General features: G+C 38.0%; 1 protein-coding gene across 1 annotated transcript in view; it reads right to left on the reverse strand.

Moving 5' to 3' along the window:
* The window catches only part of SOX1 (SRY-box transcription factor 1), a 486,872-nt gene that overhangs the window by 114,197 nt on the left and 363,185 nt on the right, over positions 1 to 9,490 (reverse strand). The window lies entirely within an intron of this gene.

Consider the following 9,490-nt stretch of genomic DNA (forward strand, 5'->3'; position numbering starts at 1 on the left):
AACCCATCATGTGAATGAAGTCATCATGAGAACTTCAAAACTTGAGATAAAGTCCATAGTCACATCCTTAAGCAGAACCTCCCAAATTCAGTGGTTGTGTTGATACATATGCATGGAAGGCACAGGTCCATATCTTTTTTCATTCATGAAGCACACTATCTCACACTAACCTATTTAATAAAACACAGGATATGCATCTTCTATGTACTTGGGGATTCTCTGGCAACTGATGTTCATTATTCCTGTTCAGAAAAAGGTGAGGAAGCTTTGTTCTCCATATTTCTATTCCACAACACTGCTGGCATTCTTCCACTGAATGATAACCTTTTGACTTTTGGCAAGGAAAACAGCCTTATTCCTTCTCTGGCTGCTAAGATATTAATGCAACGGATTTTTAATTTAAGCAAAATGTTTCCAACATATGGTAGTTAAAGTAGGTTTTTCAAAATTATAATAGATCTAGGAAGAGGAAAAAGGAAAAGAAAAAATATTTAAGATATAAAATATTTATTTACTGCTTTTCTTTTATATGAAATACAGTGGTGCTATCACTGTACAGTCAGCCCAATCAAATTTGAATCTAGCATGTTATCCAGTCTCTAATGTATCTACATGCTGTAGGTACTGTATAGTTTGCCATTGCCTTTTAAAAAAGCTTTCTTATTATGTTTTCCCGCTCAAGACAAAAGGTCACCAAGTTTCAAGGCCTATTCTTGCTTTTATGGAGAATTAAACTGCAGGATGATACTAGTTTTTATTTATTATAAGTCATAGCTATAGCAATTTTGTCAACAGAGTCACAAAGGACTTTTAAGCAAGGGTGTGGTTTCGGAATCAGCTATTATTCTCATCAACGTTCTTTTGAATCCCTTCAATGTGCAAAATGGATCCATCTGCAATGTTGAGATCTGGACAAATGCTGATGTTCTAAATAGAAAATATGGACAATTTCATATAAATAGTAGGTTAAGCAAATGGGGAAACACATGGATATTCCTGGGTATCCTTGTCTGAGTAATTGCATTTACTTACATGTAACAAGCTGGCAAGTTGACTAGAAATATAGGGAGTGTTGAAAATCAAGCACTTGCATTATAAAAGCAGTTAGGTTTTGTTGTTTCTGAACCATGAACTTTTGGTAGAACATCAACACTGAATACAGTACCAGAAGACCACTTCTCATTCTTGTTTCCGTTTTTGTGCCTTCAAATCAGTCTCATTCTGATCCTAATATATACAATGTAACGGAAGAATCCTGTAATTTCATTTCATTTTTCTTATTTTCTTAGTAAACATCCTATCCTTATTTTGTGTAACTTATAGGACTAGCAGCTGAAACTGAGCTGTATTTTATGAGGCAGCAACCAAAATAAATTCAGTAAGAAAGGGACATTTATTGTGGAAAGTTATACTGTCTTTCCATCCATTCATTTCTTTTTAACAGTTTAAAACTGGGATATATAACCTTTTTGAATGCTGTCATCATGTTCAGGAAAAATCTCAGAAAATGAGTATCATGAGGGAGTTGCCCATTCAATAATTAGCAACAATACCCTGGCATTTCTGAAAAGGCATCCTTATAAAGTTCCTTCCTCTGACATTCAGTCCTAATCCACGTTATTGATAAGAGCTGATCAGTGAGCACATGTGGGCTGCAGTCACCCTAAAGTTTTTCTTTTTTCTAAAATTATCCATATACCAAATACAGACAGTCAAAAAAAATTAACAATTAAGTTAAACAATTAACTTAAAGTATTTTAAAATTAATGTGATAAAGATTATTAAAGTAATGGAATGGCATGGTGGCCTAAAAATGCTTGCCTCCCACTCGTAAGGTTGAGAGTTCAATCCTAGGTAGCAGCAGATGTTTTCTCCTAGGGCACAAAGAAAAAATATCTGCTGCAAACTCCATGTGGTGCCAGGAAGGGCATCTGGCCTGTAAATGCTCAGCTCCAACCAATCACCCCTTTACCCTGAATTAAGGGATTACAGTGTTGTAAAAAGGAGAGAAAAAAAAGGAGAGTATTACAGTAATAATAAATCGAAAACCTGATTAAATTCCTGATTTAGCTGGTATACAGTTAATTTTGTTAGTGGACCTAGATATACTTAACTGCAAAAAATAGACCTATATTTGAAGAAAAATTATATGGAATTAACTAGGCTAACTTTTCCACTTGTATCCATATTTTATTATATCTAACTTGTGCTATGCTAGTAAAATTGGTTAAACTGGCAAGCACATAAAACATGTGTTATAATCTCAAATTATGGAACTCTCTTCCAATTAACCTACACTTGAGTTTGTTTATACGTATCTATTAATCCTGGGAATAAGCCACTTTGCATTCATTGGGATTTACTTCTAAATCAATATGGACGACGAAGCAAAAGGACTGCAAAAATGATACATTCACTGAAGCCTTTCCTTTAAAATGTAAAAGGATTGTGTGAATAGTTGTGAACAATGCACCGTTGAGGAGCCTCAGTGGCGCAGTGGTTAGAGTGCAGTACTGCAGGCTATTTCTGCTGACTGTCAGCTGACTGCAATTTCGCAGTTCAAATCCCACCATGCTCAAGGTTTACTCAGCCTTCCATCCTTCCGAGGTTGGTAAAACGAGGACCCAAATTGTTGGGGGCAATATGCTGATTCTGTAAACTGCTTAGAGAGGGCTGTAAGGCACTATAAAGCGGTATATAAGTCTAAGAGCTATTGCTATTTCTATAATAATTTAAGTCCTATATACTGTCTGATTTTTTTTAGAAATATCACTTTGGAAGGCTTGGTCAGCTGATCAGCTTTTATCACAAAAGGATACTTCAACCGTCATAAATATGAGTCAGTTGTCAAGCATCTGAATTTTGGGGATGCTGCAATGGTGTGTGAAAAATGGTCGTAAATCACTTTTTTCAGTGCCGTTATAATTTTGAATAGCCAACAGGGACTACCTTATTTTTTGTATCTTATTTTTTTTAACCAATACAACTTTGGCATATACTTTTAAAATCTGATATTCTTTGTGAATGCTTTCAAGAAATTTAATTTTGCTGAACAGTATAATAGTAAGTGTGTATTAAGTTTTAATCTGAACCCAGAACAAAAATGGTGGAAAATAAATCTTCCTAAAGCAAGGGAGATTCCTTCAAATATTAATATATATTTCTGATTCAGTGTAACCATTCTTGGGGGCTTCTGACACATAATGCTGTATATTTCTGGGTGCCTCAGATAGAAGGCCCATACAGAGAGTGGTGAGGACAGCCGAGAAGATTATAGGAAGCTCACTTCCTGTTATTCAGAATACTTGTTATAAGCGCTAGGTGGTTAGAACTTGAGTCCTTCTTGCATATATATGCATACATGTAGTTTAAACATGGATTTTTTCCTGTTCTTTCATTTAATGTAAATCTCTATTTGCATTAAAATACCATCGAGTTAAGTCAAATAATCATCTAAGGGAAATATGACTTTAAATTCAACTCCTCTTAGTAATTTCTTGGGTATATCCAGGAGGCTTTCTTAGCAATAATATATAATTGTCTCCCCATTGTCTTCTAGGAAGTTTTCTCAATTTCTCAGTCTAGCTTATACGGTAGATTTAATATTTACTAATAATATTCCATTATAGTGCTACGCAGGTCCAACCCTGATGTCATCTCCAGATTAGCCATCAGTTAAGTGCTGCCACCTAGCTGGAGAAACATAGGTCCCTCCTTAATTATTGTTATTTTTTCATAAATCCAGTTTAAATCAAAATATATGCTGGTTAATATTGAAGCTGGTGGACTTCAGAAGCCAACTCAAAGGAGTTGTTTCTCCCAGTGATATAATGTTCATTAGTTTCTATCAAGATTTACAATGCTGAATCTTAAAAAAAAATATGGATAAAATTCCTTGCTTCAAAATTATTTCCTCATTATATCAAATTTATAAAGCAAAATTACAAAAGAGGCCATTTAAGAAATTCTAATTTTAACGTTCATATGATTTAGCAAATGGAATATACTATAAACATTCAATAAATTAAATTTTTCCTGAATGTTTTTACATAGGGATCGACACAATGAAATTTAAGTATTAAGTGCTGTATTATCCAAGGTACCCCCTCCTAAGTATGGATAGTAAAATAGTGGGATGCGGGAGAGGGAACACTATCCTGTGCAAGATATTAATATTTTTTTCCATTAGATCCAAGCAAAACAGCTCCTTAGGACTCTTTGATTTTCGGGGGAGGGGGAGTATATAAATAAAATCTTCTATATTCATAACAAAAATTGCAGATTATCTGCCTTAAGAGGGATAACTATTAAGAGAGAGAACAATCTTCAAATACGTGCAGAGCCACAACAGTTAAATCTCAAAGCCACAGAGAAATTGGATGGAGCTTGTGAGCAAAAAGTGTGGTTCCAGAGTATAATCCTAGCAATACACTATGTTCTTTGCAAAAGGTTGTGAGGCCTTGGCCTAATAAGCATAATCTCATTACACTGCAAATAAAAGTTTCCTATTTATCTCCAGATTTCAAATGAATCTAATAAGGCTTATGATACAGTCACCCAATACCCTAATCATATTTCAGCCTATCTAAAAGCAATCAGTAATTGTGTTATAGCAGAACGTGCTGACAATACCTCTGACACAGAAAGGAGAATGAGAGCCCAGCTGTACTAATTAAATTAAATGCTAGGCTGATGGAATACATTTGCTGAAGCTTGGAGAGTATGGGTGCAGAATTAATAAGCATTACAGCTTAGAGCAGGAGATGATATCATAATGGATGCAAGGTTTTGATGTGGAGAGCCTCATTCAGATTCAATGTACCATAATGTACGGATGTGACAGCTGCTTAGAGAGGTGCAGAACCTTGAACAAAGTGCACAGGAACTTTCCTTCTCTTCTTTTCATTTTGTCATTTTATTTCCCAGTTAGGAACTGTATATTTTTAACTGCATGCCTACAGCTTCAGAAACTCCTAAATCAGGATAGTAGGAACCACTGTAATTGGTAACAGCCTTATTTATTAACACGGATTGCTTTCCCCACCTCTTTGACTTACATTTTAAATGCACTGATTGTACATGGCAATACTGTTGCACTCTTTTTCTTATTGCCAGTATGGATTATTACAAACATCATGTTCATTTCACCTTTTTCAACTGCATGAGGCATCCTTATCATCATTATGATTTTAGTCCTATGTACCTTTTTGTGGGAAACAAATCCCATTTACTCAGTTATTCTTCAATGGGCTCATTTAAGATAAAGCTGCTTCCACACAAGAACTCTACTTCAGCACCCCAAGATGCCACAAGATTTCCTAGGTATTCTGCATCTGAACCAATTCACTTCTAGCTCAGATGCCTTGCTAACTTACCTCCCCTCACCATTTCTGAGGTGGTTTTGTAGCTGTCCTGCACAATAGCACTTTGTTTTTTCTTCACTGTAAGTACAGGTCTGTACTTATATAAACAAGAAGGGCAAGCACTGAAGCACCAGCTTTACTCCCTTTTTTGGCATTGCTTCTTTGGTGAGGGAGGAGATGAAGGTCTTCAGCAGCAAACTGTAAGGACACCCGTGTGATCACATGAATGTCACAGTGAAGGATTGGGGACCCAAAGCTGTGGTTAAGAGGAAATCCCCTGGGTTTACACTACTTAAAAGGCATTCTGCTCTATCTCCTTCACGTTTACTTAAAAATAGTCCCAGCAAACTTAATAAGACTTAGCATCAAGTACATACAACACCAAACAACTTCATTCAAAGAGTATTTATCAAGAAATCCAAACAAATTAAATAAGACTGATTCCAAAACAAATGCTGTATAGTCCTGATGAAATGACTTGCCTTTTTAAAAACAATGATGAGACTTAAGTCTTGCAAGTCAGCATGTGACTTTATGAAAAACATCCTCTTAGCATATCTCTGTTCTATAATTTGGGACTAACAGAATTGTTTTAAGAATTACGGTGACGTTAGCACGGCACTGAACAGTCTAAAGATTTACATAAATGCTAAGCATTATATTAAACTAATATATGATAGAAGACATATCACATAAAAGAATATCTTGCAGCAAAACGTATTTTATTTGTAACCATACTTCAGATACCTTACTGGTCACTGTAGGTGTTTAATTATATGCTCATCATTCCTACAGGAATTAAGCATTTCAAACTTAGATCCAACTTTGAGATAGACTATAGAAGGAAAATATATTTAAAAATCTTCATTATCAAGTTAATAAAACACTAAATAGTGCAGCCAAGCTATTAAAAAATTGAATAGTATATTCAACTGTTAGAAAAGTACAAATAATTACAAATTTAAAACAACAGCAAATTATCCTGCTAATTATTTTATTTTTGAGAGGAATGAAAAACAAAAAGTAAAAAATATATTATAAAAACATAGTTTTGTAAGTATAAATCTACAATGTTTTTTTTAAGATAACTATGATGCAGCCCCAAATGACTGATTTTCCCAAATAATGTTAATTTTATATAGTGAAGGGAATCTTGACATTTTAACATTGCTTATTTTAAGAAGAGCTAAACACTTTTAAAACAAAATATATGTGAATCTTCCTCCTTTTCATATTTCCATTTCATATTCAAACTTTAAACAAATTAAATAGGCAATGACACGCTTCCCAACTGACCAGCTCAGCACATGCCAACACTCTGCAATTTCTTGCCCATAAATAAGCAGCTCTATCTCTTAAGCTGCAGCATCGAAGTGGCTGTGCCAGCTAAGCCAGGAAGGCCAGCCAGGGTTCATTATCATGAGAAATTTGACAGGATATTAAATGTACTAATCCTGAACTTTCTGGACTGACCCTTACCTCATGCATAACCGATACTAACATTGCCTGGCTTGTTACAAAGCATATTCTCTCTTTATTTGTTCTTTGAATGGGTATCTTTTCTTTTTTCCTTTCTCTTAGACATTTTCCCTCTTAGTCATTATTTCTATTTCTTTGATGGGAAATTTTGCAAGAATTTTTAATTGTGCTTTTTTTCATAACACAGTTTTAGTCTACTTATTAACACATATATATCCTAATATAAAATGCTGAAGATGTGTTATTTCTGTATCCTCCTTTCCCATCCCCGCTTAATTCATACCTGGACAGATATGTATTAATGCACTTCATTTGCTAGCCAATTCCATGCTTGCATTCTATTCTATGCGTGCATTCAAAACACTGTTAAAAGTGTGACACACATATGAATTATATGCTTAAAATAATTTGATAGGAACCCACAACTCCCTGTCCCAATTTCACTATATGGGACAGTGATGCCATATTTGGGAGAAACTTGTTAGTTTCACTATTAAAGATCCACTATTAAAACCAAACAAGGTGAAAGCCACTAAGGACTAATTTTGAACTGCCCTCTCTGCAGGGGTTCTAGAAATGTGTTTACATGTTGAAGAATTTCAGTTCAAGACAATTTAGAGGAAAGGATCGCAAATTCACTTTCCTTGGTGTTCCTCTTCTCAAAATTATATCCTTTTGTAGTAGCTATTAATGATTGGGAAATGGAAGAAAAGAAAACATAAGCCATTGGGAATTCTTAATATTGCCAGGTGATGTTTAGTTCTCCAAGAGCTTTTTAATGTGCGTAAGACTGCAACAGTGAGTCAAGGGAACTAATATGGCTGCCTTTAAAACCTGTAAATGAATACTGTAAAAGGACTGACATCTACTCTTCTTCTATCAGATTTATAGTCTGATAAATCTATTTCCTTAAACTCTCTCTTTTTTGAACTCGTAACAATCAGTTTGTTTTCTTGTCACAGCATAAAATATGCATAGAATCGGGATAGATCTTTTTGTGGATTACTTTCAGTAGAAAGTTGATACTTCCCATGGCCCAGGGACCATATGAAATCATAATAGAGAAGAAAGTCTCTGAACATGTCCAGAGTTTCTTAGGCAAGAGATGGCAGAGACATCATTCATGTCAGAAAACCCATTGCTGGGGAGGGGAGGGGTGTGATTTAAAAGAAGAAGAAAAAGCCTAGCCTTCCCTACTCATATTGTTTAATTAGTAGTTTCACTTTTGTAATGGTTATTTTAAAGGAACAATAATCCGAATGCCCTAATCTGAAACAAGAAAGGGGGTGGGGGGAAAGTTGCCCTTTACATATTATAGGGAAAGGGTCATTATTCTGACTGCCACGCAGGATCGCAGAAGCAGTTCTTCCAGCTCGTCTTCCCAGTACGAGGTTTGCCGTTAAGCTTCCTTTCACCGACCAAAAGGGAACGATTAGCCACCCACCGTCTTCCCCGCGCAGCTTTCTAGACCGCCCCCACCTCGCCCGCGCAGCCTCCCAATTTCCATTGTGTGTGTGCACCGCTTTAAATAATTCACCCTCAAAAGCTGATCGTCAGCTCCGCCACCCCCTTAACCGAGGGAAGGGAGGAAAAAAATCGCCTGAGAACCCGGGGCCAATTAAGTTGCTGAAAACAACAGATTCCCTCTGGTACGATCTAGAGAAAGCTGACCATTAAATCACGATTTAACATCCCCCAGGCAGCGGCGGTTGCTGACAACCTCTAAAGCTTGTAATCTCATTTAACCCCCGTCCTGTCACGAGCGGGCCCAACCCTTCCAAGCACAATGCGGGCCGAATGAGACTCGACAGGGCAAGCGATGGCATTAAAACCTTCTTTGGTTGAAAAGTCACGCCACAGTGGGCAATCCTGACCTTCGCGTTCGCCTCAGCCCCGCTCTATTCTCCACGGATCTCGGAAACATTTTAGCGGGGAAACCCAGAGCGAGCGAGCGAGAGTCTGAGTGGAAGAAAGAGTTATTAGTCGAAAGAGTTGAAATTCCCCTGAGACAAATCACACACGGATGTGCGCGTGTGCGTGGGGCGGGCGAGGACAGAGGACGAATACCCGCACATTTCAGCAGGGCTCCTTCCCCAACTCCCCCACCCCCTCCCGGCCTCCTTTCGTAAGAAAAGGGGACTCCCGCCTGGGGGCTTCTTCCTACTGCTTTGGTTCAGCGCTTCGCGCGCCCGCGGGCTTCGCTGTGGGAGCCCTAAATGGTTGCGTCTCTTCGCTCGCTTTTCGGTTCCTGGCCTTTCCAAGGAGATGGCTGCCATTCCTCGCCAGGCTTCTTCAAAATCTCCCGGGGGGACTGATTTTGTTTCTCCTTCCTCCCCCCCCTCTCTCCCTCCCCTCGTGGGTGGATTCAGTTGCCCGGAGGAACCGAACCGCTCTCCCCAGCAAGGCAACTCTCTCCCCTAAGCGCCCTCCCTCCCAGCCAGTTCGGCCTTCCTTCCACACGCTTCGCTTTGAAGGGGAAGGAGAAGGGAGCTTGCGGCTCTTCTCGGTTTTGGCGCGGCTTTAGGAGTGCCCCCTCAGGAACACTTCTCGCTCCCCACATGCGAATCGCGCTTCCTCCAGTCGAGCACATGCAGCCCGCGCTAACAAGGCCGGTCCCTTCTGCTTTCGCTCGGCCGATCCGTCCCATT

Source organism: Pantherophis guttatus, chromosome 5 (assembly GCF_059756535.1).
Source record: "Pantherophis guttatus breed Tessera chromosome 5, ASM5975653v1, whole genome shotgun sequence".
In the NCBI taxonomy this organism is placed as follows: domain Eukaryota; kingdom Metazoa; phylum Chordata; class Lepidosauria; order Squamata; family Colubridae; genus Pantherophis; species Pantherophis guttatus.